Source organism: Octopus bimaculoides, chromosome 23, assembly GCF_046866305.1.
Source record: "Octopus bimaculoides isolate indiv1 chromosome 23, ASM4686630v1, whole genome shotgun sequence".
Classification (NCBI taxonomy): domain Eukaryota; kingdom Metazoa; phylum Mollusca; class Cephalopoda; order Octopoda; family Octopodidae; genus Octopus; species Octopus bimaculoides.
This window is the reverse complement of record NC_142950.1, coordinates 16,597,262-16,612,261: the sequence shown is the minus strand read 5'-3', so window position 1 is coordinate 16,612,261 and position 15,000 is coordinate 16,597,262. Positions and strand designations below refer to the sequence as shown.

General features: G+C 36.3%; 1 protein-coding gene across 1 annotated transcript in view; it reads right to left on the bottom strand.

Annotated features, from left to right (window-relative positions):
* LOC106871154 (SCY1-like protein 2) overlaps positions 1 to 15,000 on the bottom strand; it is a 726,002-nt gene that overhangs the window by 447,811 nt on the left and 263,191 nt on the right. The window lies entirely within an intron of this gene.

Here is a 15,000-nt window from a genome sequence, read left to right as displayed (position 1 = left end):
GTTAAAACATATATATAAAAGCTCAAAGACAATATAATGTTTTATATATTATTTTCTTCATTTTGTACTTTTTTGTACTTCTTTGTAAAAAGAACATTTTCATTCTCCTTCTTCTTGATAATTTGCTTCATCGCAATGAAAACCGGTTAGAAAAAATCTTTATTAAATTATGCTTCCAGTTCAGCATTCTGGCGTTTTTTCATTTTCCTATACATACATATATATATATATATATATATATATATATATATATATATATATATGTGTGTGTGTGTGTGTGTATACGTATATATATATATATATATATATATATATATATATATATATATATTAGTGTGTATGTATATACATACATACATATATATATATATATATATATATATATATATATGTATGTATATATATATATATATATATATATATATATATGTGTGTGTGTGTGTGTGTGTGTGTGTATACGTATATATATATATATATATATATATATGTGTGTGTGTGTGTGTGTATACGTATATATATATATATATATATATATATATATATATATATATATATTAGTGTGTATGTATATACATACATACATATATATATATATATATATATATATATGTATGTATATATATATATATATATATATATATGTGTGTGTGTGTGTGTGTGTGTATACGTATATATATATATATATATATATATATATATATATATATATATATATATATACCAGTTTGCATATATATATATCAGTGGATATATATATTCTGTAATTCTTTAATTTGTTTCAGTCATTTGACAGAGGCCATGCTGGAATACGGCCTTTAGTCAAACACATCGACCCCAAGACTTATTCTTTGTAATCTAAGTACTTATTCTATCGATTTCTTTTGCCGAACCGCTAAGTTACGGAAACGTAAGCACGCCAGCATCGGTTGTCAAGCGATGCTGGAGACAAGCACAGACACAGAAAAACACACACACTCATAACATTTGTATTATTACATGATCGAACGCACGCGTCATCTTTGCAAGTAAATTTTAACTTGATATTTCTGACGCAACTCTATCTATCTTTGTATCTTTCTCCCCCTCTCGTTCTTCCTACTGTTGTTCTTCGCCTCTCCCCTTCATTACTATATATCTCTCTCTCTTCCTCCTTGTCTCTCGTTGCTCACCTATATTCTACTTCCTCCCCTTTTTTCTCCCTGTACCACTCTTTCTCCTTACCCCTCGCTGGTTACATATGTCCGGCTACCCCTTCCTTTTCTATCTTGGCCATTGCCAAGCTCGCACGAACTTTCTTCTTCTCTCTTCCTTCCAGTTCGTCACATCACAGCATTCAGTATACATATATATATTTTTTTCACGTCTGGCCTTCTTGTTTATTTTCGCTGTTTCGTTTTCCTGCCTTGTTTTCTGTTCGCCAGATCCTGTACGCAGATAGGCATCTATATACACATGTAGATGTAGGTATGTACATACATGTACGTATATATCCACATACTCACATATTATTTGTATTATGTATATATATATACATACATACATACATGTATATATATATATATATATATATATATATATATATATATATATATATATATATATATATATAACAGTAGGGTAAAAAATTGGATATTAATTAATATCAATTTAATACCAGGGAACAAGCACATTGAAAGAATCAAGGAGATTCAGAAAAAATATCTGAGATCTCGAAGGATTATTGTATATGTATATATAAAGGAGACCACTAGGGGGACTGTTAATGTGCTAGAAGAAGATCACATGTAATGTGTCTACTAAGATCGAATTGTTCTCAAAGAAAATTTAGCGAAGCAACAAAACGTATACGGGCAAGACAAGTGAAAATTACATAAATATATACAATGTTATCCGCAAACCAGTTTCGGAATTAATATCTCCTTACCGAAAATATCTGTTTCTCATCAGTATTGACTGCCAAATAAATATAATTCCAAGTTGTTCCCTATGAATGAAGAACGTGCACATGGTTCTGTTAATTATATTTATGGTAAGATTCAAAAGTCTTCGTTTTGGCGCGCTAAATCCGGAAATATCTCTGCAGAAAATGGTTTCTGCATCGAATATACCAACTTTGAGAACGTGGTTATGGTTAATTAAATTAAAACATTAGGGTATTAAAACCAGATATTACAACAGTCCTAGTTTTTGAGATCAGTTCAAATTTATTCAAGCACTAGATGTTACTCCAGTCTACATTTGTAAAACCAGTTCAAACTAAGTTTAGGTACTAACGGAACTTCAGTTTTCGATTTTAAGACCCAAATTAACCCGAGAACAGCATGATACTCTATTGAGGTCTATTCAATCCAACGTTAGATACAAATATTACTTTAGTGCTCAAAGCGCTAATTCCAGTTATTTCTCTCTCTTTCTAGCAATTATGTATTTTATCCATCGCCATAAAATCCTGTAAATATGTTACCTTAGCACTTTTAGGCAAAGCGATCCTCAAGCAGTTATTTCACCTGTTAAAATTAGCAGCTATATCCATTGTCACTTTCAAGTTACCTGCACCATTCCATCTGATCAACTATCAATATTTCAAAGGTTTTCTTAATAAAGTGCAGCAGTGGCTGTGCGGTAAGAAATTTGCTTTCCAAGTACATGGTTCCGGGTTCAGCCTTACTGCGTGTCACCTTCTGCAAGTGCCTTCTATTATAACCTCAGGCCGATCTTGTGAGTGGATTTATTAGACGGAAACTGAAAGAAGCCCGTCGTATATATATATATGTATATATCTAAGAGTGCGTGTCTTTGTGACTGTGTTTGTTCCCCTTTACCGCTTGACAACCGGTGTTGGTGTGTTTATGTCTCGTAACATAGTGGTTCTGCGAAAGCGACCGATAGAATGAATATCAGGCTTTGAAAAATAAGTACTTGGGGCGATTTGTTCGATTAAAATTCTTTAAGGCGATGCCCCAGTCTAATGACTGAAACAAGCAAAAGACAAAAGATAAGGGTTGATATGACATGAAACTAAACAATATACCAACAATGACATCAAGGGGTGAGGCTCCACATTAGATAATGTAGTCGTAAGGAAATTTAGTCTGCACAAAAAATAGTATTGGTAAGGTGAAGGCTAGAAAGCCTTTAGCCAGAAGGCTTCGAAATCATGGTTTGGACAAGGAAATTTTTTCTCCATGCCAGTCTGCTGTGAAAAGGCTTTTACGAGTTCAAATACCCCAGGGAAATATTTAACTTTGTTTAAAGTTTAATTACTCTAGGTCACTGCAATGCGAACATATCCAATAATATTGACGTCTTATAAATGAAATTTCACTTCGGTCAGTGTTGCCTCTCTGTGGTATCTGATGCTGATGAGAACTAAGGAATTCGAGATGCATCCATCAGTCCAATAGAGAACGTTCTGAGAAGACTACAGTGTTTTGAACTCCTTTTTGTTTCGAGTCAGATTGTTTTTCCATATTTGAATTGGTATTAAGTCTGTTTACTTTCAATCACTGCATCGCTCATCGATACACAAAACATCAAGTTTCATCAAATTTAGTGAATGTTCGATATTGTGTAATTGTAGTAAAAGACTCATTCGTATCATCATGCTGGCTGAAGGAAATAAATTTGAAGAAAGCAAACGTTGAACGATGAAGTGTTAGGGATGTGAATACATATTTGATCAGCAAAGGTACGATCAAGCTTGACCTCATATTCAATGCTTTAGATAGAATATCGTGAAATATATAGACGTGTTTACGTATCGTATAGTTGTAATATTGATTGCATCAAGAGGTGGAACTGGAATATCTATCTATCTATCTATCTATCTATCTATCTATCTATCTATCTATCTATCTATCTATCTATCTCTGTTGTCAGTGTGTCCCTGTCTGTTCGACTGTCTTTATAAAAGCTGTCGCTCTCTCTCTCTGTATCTATCTATCTATCTATCTATCTATCTATCTATCTATCTATCTATCTATCTGCTTATTCCTGTCTGTCTCTTCGTATGTATTATGTATGTATGTATGTATGTATGTATCTACCTATCTGTCTGTCTAAAAAAAAATAGTTTCAAATTTTGGCAACAGGAATAGGAAGTTCAATTACATCGATCTCTGTGCTCAACTGGATGAAAGGCAAAGCCAACATCAGGGGAATAGGAACGCAGATCATAAAAACGGATGAAACGTCGCCAAGCATTTCGCCCGGCGTGGTAACGATTGTGACTGCTGACCGCCTTAATAATAATAATAATAATAATAATAATAATAATAATAATAATAATAATAATAATAACAATAATAATTTCTTTATTAACCACAAGATTTTACATTAACAAAAACATTATGGACAGTACAGGACAAAACAAAGAATGTGTATGTGTAAACAAGACTAACAAAATTATATATATAAAAAATCAACAATGTGTAATCCTCAATAGGGAGGAGATGTTCGAGGGCTGCTCATGGAAAAACCCCATAAAAAACCATGGGTGCCTTGACTTTTGGAGCAGGTGCCTTTTTCGTTTCCTTTTCTCTTTTCAACTACAGGCGTATGCTCAGGGCAGGCCCGTTCACTCGTACCATTCTCACCACTTTCATCCACCTTTCAGCAAATTGGTTAGAAGACAACACTTCCATCTCTACCTTTATTTTCCTTTTGAAGTGAAACTTGAAGAAGTTGAATCAGGAATTGGCCAAAGAGAAAAGGGTTTGTCTTCAGCACCTTCAACCTCGACAACCATACAACCTCTTTCGCCATGGCCACCGGGCATATTAAGACAGCCTTTCCTTCCCGGTTAAAGGAAGCCGGCGAGGCAATTTTCACGATGGATTCACTAGACAGCCGGATCCGTCCCACACGTGACAGCAGGTGTTTGACATAAACCCACAGGTCAGCAATGCTCGGGCACTGGATTAGTGCATGCAGGACCGTCTCGTCGCACTGCGCGCATCTCGGACATGTTCGGCCGACGGCACTTTCGTGCCTGCAAAGTTTATCTCGAACTTAATAATAATAATAATAATGTACATTTAGTTCTTCAAGAATAAAGATGAGATTGATTGGAATAGAACCTGGCAATGGCTGCAGAAAGGAGATTTAAAAGGGCCCACTGAGGCATTAGTGTGCAGCGTTCATGAACAAGTTTTCAGAACAAACTACTCGAAATATCACATTGATAAAAGCACTGACTCACCACATTGTAGGATGTGCTTTGAGAAGGGAGAAAGTATAAGCCATATTGTTAGTGAGTGCTGTAAGCTCGTAAAACGCGAATACAAAAGGAGACATGATAATGTGGCCAGGCACGGAAGTGCCGTCAGCCGAACATGTCCGAGATGCGCACAGGCCGACGAGACGGTCCTGCATGCACTAATCCAGTGCCCGAGCATTGCTAACCTGTGCGTTTATGACGAACACCTGCCGTCGCGTGTGGGATGGATCCGGCTGTCAATTGAATCCATTGTGAAGATTGCTTCATTTTTGCCTACGTTAAAAAAAGTGTGTTACAGTCTGGGAGATCTCTATGGTACCAGAATAGGTATTTTAACTCCTATTTCTAAATTCGGTGCGTGGTGAAGCAATTAGCTGACTCTTGATTATAATTATGTTTATAATTATAGAATATTTGTATAATTTTACCTCGAGAGAACCGAACAATCGTATGAACACAAGTTACTGTAAACGTTAGTAGCACTGTCCCGTATAGGACGCCACAAAAAAAGCATATAATATTTTGCGAGTGGGGTGAGTTTTCATCACTAGCTGGTGATTAACACACGCTAAGGACGCGTAATCACCCAGAAACTCGAGTACGTGTGTATCACGTAAAGCTAGAAATGGGAGCGATGACCTCCCCTCGCAAATACAGAATGTGTGTCGCTAGCCATCTGGAAGAGCTCTCTCTCCGAGGCTATAAACGTCAGTAGCACTGTCCCGTATAGGACACCTCACTTGATTGGCAATTATTTGTTACGATTCCGTATTGTTTCTGTTTACATCTCGCTTAGAGATTTAATATAGCTAATAATAATAATAATAATGATAATAATAATAATAATAATAATAAAAATAATAATAATAATAATAATAATAATAATAATAATAATAATAATAATAATAATAATAATAGCAATAATAATAATCACAACATCGATCCCGATGTTTCACTGGTACTTAATTTATCGACTCCGAAAGGATGAACAGTAAGATCGACCGCGGTGGAATTTGAACTCAGAACGTAAAGACGGTCGAAAAGCCACTAAGCATTTTTCCCGGCGTGCTAACGGTCGCCGCCTTAACAATAATGATGATGATGATGATGATGATGATGATGACGATGATAATAATGATAATAATAATAATAATATAAAGAAAGAGTACTATAGACGAGTTAGATCAATACTAAAAATAGAGCTCAATGCTAAAAACAAGATAATAGGTATTAACACTTTAGCTGTCCCAGTTATAAGTTGCAGCTACAATATCCTTAACTGGACACTAAACGAACTATCTAAAATAGACAGAAAAACAAGAAAATTAATGACAGGATCTAGGATGCACCACGCAAAATCTGACATAGAAAGGCTATATATACAACGCACAGAGGATGGCAGGGGTCTTATACAGCTGGAAAACTATTATAAAATAACCACCATAGGACTGCAAAAATACCTACTCCAGAGCAAGAAAAACTAATACAAATAACCACAAAACACGAGCAAAACAAAAAACTGTTTTCAGTATTTAAGGAAGCTGACAAAATACAAACAAGAAATCAATCTACCTAACAAATACGAAGACGAAGAAGAAGAAACAACAAAAGCTATAAAACAAATGAAATCCAAACTAAAACTAGAACAGCAACGGATGGCAAGAAAAGCCCCTACATGGTAAATATTGGGCTAAACTGAATGCAAAAGAAATAGACAGAGAAAAATCCCAGCAATGGTTGAGAAGCTCAGGACTCAAAGCAGAGACTGAAGGATTTTTAATTGCTGCACAAGACCAAAGCCTCCCCACCAGAAATTACCAAAAACATATAATGAAAAGAAACATAACAAGTAACTGCAGAATATGTGGAGATGGACAAGAAACAATAAATCATATTATCTCTGGCTGCCCAGTCCTGGCTAAGAAGGAATATATTCACAGACACGACAGAGCTGGGACCTATATACATTGGAAGCTATGCCAACACTATGGAATAACAACAGAAAAAAGATGGTATAAACACACGCCAGAAATGGTCACAGAAAACGAGAAAGCAACCATACTCTGGGATATGCCAAGACACACAAATAGAGGAATTAAGGTAAATAGACCAGATATAGTTGTCAAAGATCATGAAGAAAAAAAAATGCTTTTTAATTGATGTATCAATACCAGCAGATGACAACGTTCCCCTAAAAGAAATGGAAAAACTTTCAAAATACAAAGACCTGGAAATAGAAGTAACTCGAATGTGGAATCTAAAAACAGAAACAATTCCTATCATAGTAGGTGCCTTAGGTATAATAAAAACATATTCAGACAAATACATAACAAAAACACCAGGACTTACAAATATATATAACATAAAGAAAATTGCACTATTGGTCACTGCACACATCCTACGCAAAATACTTTCAATACAGTAACCATAAGAGCATCACAGCAAACCACAGCACATACCCAAGGCACACAGAGCTGCGTTCGATAGTGAAGTGAAAGCACGTTATAAAAATAAAACTACTGAACAATAATAATAATAATAAACGCCCTGATGCAGTACCAGGTGCTGGCTCCCATGGCTTTTGAATTTTACTGATTGGAAGTGTTATGTAGATTGTTTTGTCTTGGTATAGAAAGATGGGCTACAGCAAATATTCTGCTTAATACCACAGAATTGCTTGTCAGTTGTTTGACCTTAACCAGTTGAGCATGTCCCTTGGGGGCTGACGATATGTCCATCTCTGATCACAAGCAGAAGTAGTGGGGGAGCATCATAGCCATGTGTTGAGAGGAATTCTTTGGGGTTTGCATAATTCACCTTTGGAAACATGGGTGTTTTGCTCAACATCCTTAAACAAACCTTGTCCAGGGACCTTTTGAGCGGGATGGGCTACTCGACCTGAAGAAAATTCTAACTGGACCCCACCTGCGAGGTCATGCGCTGTTTATCTTGATATGAGACCACTATGTCACGCACATATGATTGTGATGCATGTGCCTGGTGTACCCTTATCAGACGTGTAGTCATGATGGGTATAATGGGCTTCGCATATCTCACCCCAGTGTCACTTTGATGGCATGCACTGCTCTCTCACTCAATAATAATAATGATAATAAAAATTTGAAAGTCTACTGAAAACTTGTGGATACATAAGGTTACTCACATAAGTTCTATTAGGAATAAGACGGCACCGACATCCTTAGAAAAAGCCAATAAATTTAAATGTTGTATTACTTGAAGATATTTGCCTACTGCTCCTGCCACTTCCTCTCCTCAAGCTTTCAGTCTTATCCTTCATTCGCTCTGAGACGCTGGGTGTGTTTCGGCAAGTGATTGTAACAAACATGCAAATTAAAAGTAAATACTACTACTACTACTACTACTATTACTACTACTACTACTACTACTACTACTACTACTACTACTACTACTAATAATAATAATAATAATAATAATAATGATGATGATAATAATAATAATAATATTAATGATAATAGTAATAATAATGATGATGATGATGATGATACTACTACTACTACTACTACTACTACTACTACTACTACTACTACTACTACTAATAATAATAATAATAATAATAATAATAATGATGATGATGATGATGATAATAATAATAATAATAATAATAATAATAATAATAATGATGATGATGATAATAATGATGATGATGATGATGATGATGATAATAATAATGATAATTGCCATGGCTCTGCAGAAACAATAGAACACCTGATAAAATGCTTGGCGGGATTTCTTCCGGGTTTTGCCGAGCTTAATTTTGTCTTTCATCTTTTCGCAGTTAATACAATCAAGTATTGGAGTTTATGTAATCGGCTAGCCTCTTCCTCTTAAAATTTCTGGCCTTGTGCTTAAATTAGAAACAACCATATTAATATTTAGATATTTACATACGTAGAATTCTGCTCCGTCACCCCACATATGTTAGTAATTCGACAGGAACGGCAGCAAGTTTCGTTCTACTTGACACATTTGGCGAATACATAATTTAAACAAATATCATCTCAGGGAAATAATTCGAGGTGGCTAGTGGCGTATATTTGAATGACATAGACAAATACAGGTATATCAAATACCTTATAAAGTAAATACTTGATTTATTTATATCATCTCTGCCTCTTGAAGCAGAGATTACCAAATAGCAATTAAGACCAGCTCTGTGTAAGAGAGGAAGAGAATCTCAAGAACCAAGACTTTTTCCAAACTGACAGTATTAAGGAGACAGACAGGCTTATTGCCGTGAAATAAGAGCACAGTCGCTGACATGAGTTTCTGGCTCGATAGCATAGCTTATCTTCAGTGGTCTAGATAAATAGGTTGATGGAGAGAGAGGGGGAGGGAGAGAGAATGAGAGAGATAAAGAGAGGGATATATAAAGAGAGAGACAGGAGAGCGAGAGAGCGAGAGAGCGAGAGAAAAAGATGGAGTAAGCGCGAGAAATAAGAGATAAAGAGAATGACAACAAAAGTCAGTTTTAGTGTCACTGCATTTCATGAACAGGATTATGATAGAAAAATACAAACATCCTTGGCCATGTGCAACAATCAGAATGTATGGGAGCCCAAATATACAACCTATAATCGGCAAAACTCAGCTGAATCCGCGATAATTGAACTAAATATTAATATTTCTTTTATTGTTCTAATACGATATTTTGCTTACCATTTAGGCGCAGAGACGGCGGTGTGGCGAAAATGGTCACTTTTCAACCATGCGGCTTGGGGTTCAGTCCCACTGCATTGTACGTTGGGCAAGTGATCTCTACTACAGCCACGGGCAGAGACCAATACTTGTAAGTCTGTTAGACGGAAGACCGTTATAAATATATGAGCGTGTGTATGTGTGCGTGTGTGCGCGCGCGTGCGTCTGTGAGCATGTGTGTGTCCTTGTGTCTGTCTTTCCCCACCCCGCATCGCTTCACAACAAGTGTTGGCACGTTTACACCACCGTGATTTAACGGTTCGGCAGATGAGGCCGATAGAATAAGTACCACACTTAAAACGAAAAACGAAGTACTGGGTCCCATTTGTTCGACTAAAACTCTTTTACGGCGTGTGCCACAGCATGGCTGCAATCATCGATTGAAAGAAGCAAAACATAAAAGATAAAAGAAAGATTATTCTCACATCTAGGTTTCCATACATTCTAAGCTCAACACTTCTCTTAGCGTATTTTTTCAGATTATAATCGTATGAAAGAATTCTGGGAGTAAAAATCTTGTGACTTTCCCATACCATATCACTTGGTACCCCTACTTTACACTTCACTCTCTCTCTCACCTATTTCCTTCCCCTTTATCCCTTTTTAACATTGCTTTCGCTCACCTCACATCTCTCTCTCTCTCTCTCTCCCTCTTCTCTCTCTCTCTCTCTCTCTCCCTCTTCTCTCTCTCTCTGGCTCTCCCTCTCTCTGGCTCTCTCTCTCCACGTACATTTCTATACTTTCTGTCAAATAAATTCGTTTCCTTTTGTAATTCCATGATCTTGTACTTCTCACTATCTAATCTGTTTCCACATATTGTAGATTCCTCCAAATATATATACATGCGCAAAAAACACACACACGCACACACACAGCAATATATGTTTTAAATTTTTTCATAAGCCCAAACAACGTGAGTTATAACACGGGTCAATGGTTTGTACTTTTACGTTGTAATTCAATATTTCAGCGTTAAGACCCCTTCAAGAAATCTTTAGTCAAATGATATTGTGAGCTGGCTTTTCTGATCTATATGTCTGCCTGTCTGTCTCTGTCTCTCTTTCTCTCTCCCTCTCTCTCTCTCTCTCTCTCTCCCTCTCTCTCTCTCTCTCTCTCTCTCTCTCTCCCTATATATATATATATATATATATATATATATATATATATATATATATATATATATATATAAATCCTATTCGTTGTTTCAGTCATTTGACTGCGGCCATGCTGGAGCACCACCTTGAAGGGTTTTAGTCGAATAAACCGATCCCGGAACTGGTAGTTATTCTATCGCCCTCTTTTGACTAGCTGCTAACTTACGGGGACATAAACAGACCAACACTAGTTGTCAAGTGATGTCGGGGGACAAAGATAGGCACAAAGACACACAAACATATACAAATATAATTAAAGGATAAAATTATTAAAAATTTTATCAGTGACCAGTATATAAAATAGACCTATTTAGGTAAATTCATATATAGAGATTTATAATTATAATTAAGGACACAGAGACTTCTGTGCCTATATGCTGAAGATAGACGCTAAATCCGTCCAACCACTCTAAATCATCACTTGGTAATTTACACATGTTGAAATCGAGGAAGTAGAAATTCATAAAATAATTCAGACAGTTTTAGATTGACCAATTTCTGGATTAGTTTGATAACGTTTCCTTCATCAGCAAAACATACTGAGCGAAATAAATGAAATATTTATACATACCCACAGAAAAGCACACGCAAAACCGCAATTATGCATAAATATCGCAAATTAAATTAAAGTGTGTTTCTTTTTCGGGTATATGATCCACTGACGATATATATATATATATCATATACACACGAATATTTTCTATAAAACGCGAGATAAAAAATGGCTTTCTACTGTCTTCTCTCTATGTATATAAGCACAGGCATCGCTGTGAGTGAGAAAGTCGCTTTGCAGCCGCAGGATTTGTGAGTTCAGTCCTAATTTGCGGCAACTTGGGCAAGTATCTTCTACAATAACTCCGGGCCGACCAATGCCTTGCGAGTGAATTTGGCAACGGGAAAGTGTGAGAAAGCCCATCGTGTATATATATATATATATATATATTTACTTGCATATAATATATACATACATACATACATACATATATATATATATATATATATATATATATATATATATATATATATATATATATATATATATATATATATATATACATATATGTCCACGAACACACGCATATAGTGTCAAGAACAAAAAGTAATAAGCACACAAGACGTGCTAAGTTTACGATAAAGATTATGAAATTGATTTGTGCGTATATATGTCTATGAGTGTGTGTAAGTGTGTACTTGTGTCTGTAAGTGCATAAAGTACACGTATGTGCACATACACTAGCACACACACACACACACACACACACACACACACACACACACACGTACACACACACATATGCACACACACACACAGAAAAAGAGAGAGGGAAGAGAAAGAGTGAGACACGTAGACTTAGCTTTACACAGCTGAATTAATAAAACCTGAATGTCATGTGATTTAGCTGTATGTGGCTGCCATATTGGAAAACTGTCACACGATAAACAAGTGACATTTATGAAGCAGCAACCAAACTATTTACAAGGGTGTGTTCATCGTATGCGTATGTATATGTGTGTGCGTGTGTGTTTGTATGTGTGTGTGTGTGTGTGTGTATCCGGGGGAGGGGGGATTGTGCAAGCTTAATATAGTAGGGCAGAAGGTAGATCAGTGATTTTCTTTCATCTAAGTACTTCTGATGACCAAATAATACACATCTATGTATGCATGTATGTATCTCTGTATGTATGTATGAATGTATACAGACAGACACACAGACACACGCATGCATACATACACACACACATAGATACGTATATACAAACGCTGTTTTAACTTCTACTCGCGTTTGTGAAACCAACCACACATACACATATATATACATACATACAAACATACATACGTACGTACGTACATACATACATACATACATGCATACGTACATACACACACACCCATACATATCTGTATATATATATATTTCATACATACCTACACATTTATTTATACAATTATGCGTGTATATATGAGAGTGCGTATAGATGTATGTGCTCAAACACACACACACACACACACACACACACAAAAAAAAAACCTGTCGATTGCGGCATCAATGTCGACAAGTGTCTGAAACCATAAATCTGTTGGTAGTCAATCGATCGATATTGATCGATAAATCATCGAAACATCTCAACCCAGTCTTGCTTCTGTTGCATCGCAACTAACCTTTACATACGCGCGCGCGCACATACACGTACGTAAACAAGCGCGTGCATGCATGCACGTACAAAGACCATTCACATACATACATACACGTATACACACATACATATATGCATACACACACATATATGTATACATACACATATATGTATACACACACACACTCAAGACGTGTATATTCACTTTAATTTACACAAATTCACTGTATATAACGACACATGTACATTCATTTATATATATTACATACATATATGCATAGAAGGATACATATATGGACACCAACTCAAAGTCTCTCTCTCTCTCTATATCCCTCTCATACACGACATCGTTATACACACTAATACACGCGCTCGTGCACACACACACACACATACTCACACGCACACATGAATTGACGCTGATGCATATTTGAAAATATATACAGACACACCCATATATACTCATTTACACACAGATCTACACTGTACATGGACGAGACAAATGCATGTGATACATACATAGAGACGTATACACATAGACACCCACGCAAAGTTTCTCTGTATTTCATAAAGAAACACACAAACACACCACACCTTCATACACACTCTTATATACAATGCCGTGCACACACGCACTCACATACATACACGCGTACACACACACGCATATATACACACACAGGCACACATAGAGACAGACTCTCATACTATATTATTAAGTCATATACCTACAAACGCAGGCACACACAAATAGGAACATGTATGCACACAAACGCATACTCGCATAAAAATTCAGATATTTATAATTAAACGTACCTACACCCTTTCCAATCTGTAACTAATCGCCTATATATACAATCGCCTATATGCGTATATACATACACATACAAACATTCATATACAAATATAATTATACACATAGGTGCAGGATTGGCTGTGTGGTAAGAAGCTCGCTTCTGGTTTATCGTTTTGGTTAATTCAACTACTGTCTTTGTTTGTAACACATGTGTTTTTGTTGTCTAAGCGGTGCGACATTTTACCTCTTGTTCAATGGAGGGGCATCGTGTGACGAGTTGTGAAGATTTAAAATATTCTTCTTCAAGCTTTATGTCTTCTGAGGAAGATTTGGTTAGAAGCTTGAAGAAAATTGATGAAGTAAAGGAGACAAAGAATTATGCAGAGGCGACGAAAGAAAAAAGCGAAGATGTGAGGCCGGAGGAATTAAGTAAATTCAAGGAAATGATTAAAAGGGAGGAGAACGAAGTGAAGGCGTCCCTACCCCTAAGGTTTTAAAAGAAAAAATGAGAAGACAATAATCTACAGAATGTACTCGGTAACAACCAGGAAAATTGAAGTCATGTCGACGGGTCAAATAGAAAAGGCACTTAAACCATTCTTGCCAGAGGAAGAAAATTTAGAACAGTGGAGGTGCAGTTTCGAGAGGTAGCTACTGCCAGGCTGTACTCAGCAACACCGTTGAAAACTGATGAAGTGGTGCTTCTACCCGTATACCTTGGGAGACGTGCTTCCAAGTTTAGGGTGGAAGATATACCCCTAGAAGTTGATGTGGTCTGATTGGTGGCTGCCATACTGCTAGGCATACATGCAAACACACACACATATACAAAAACATACATACATATAGGTGCAGGCATGGCTGTGCGCTAAGAAGCTTGCTTCTCAGGCACATGGCTCCGGATTCAGTTCCACTATGCGACACCTTTGGCATGCGTCTTCTACTATAGGTGCCGGCAG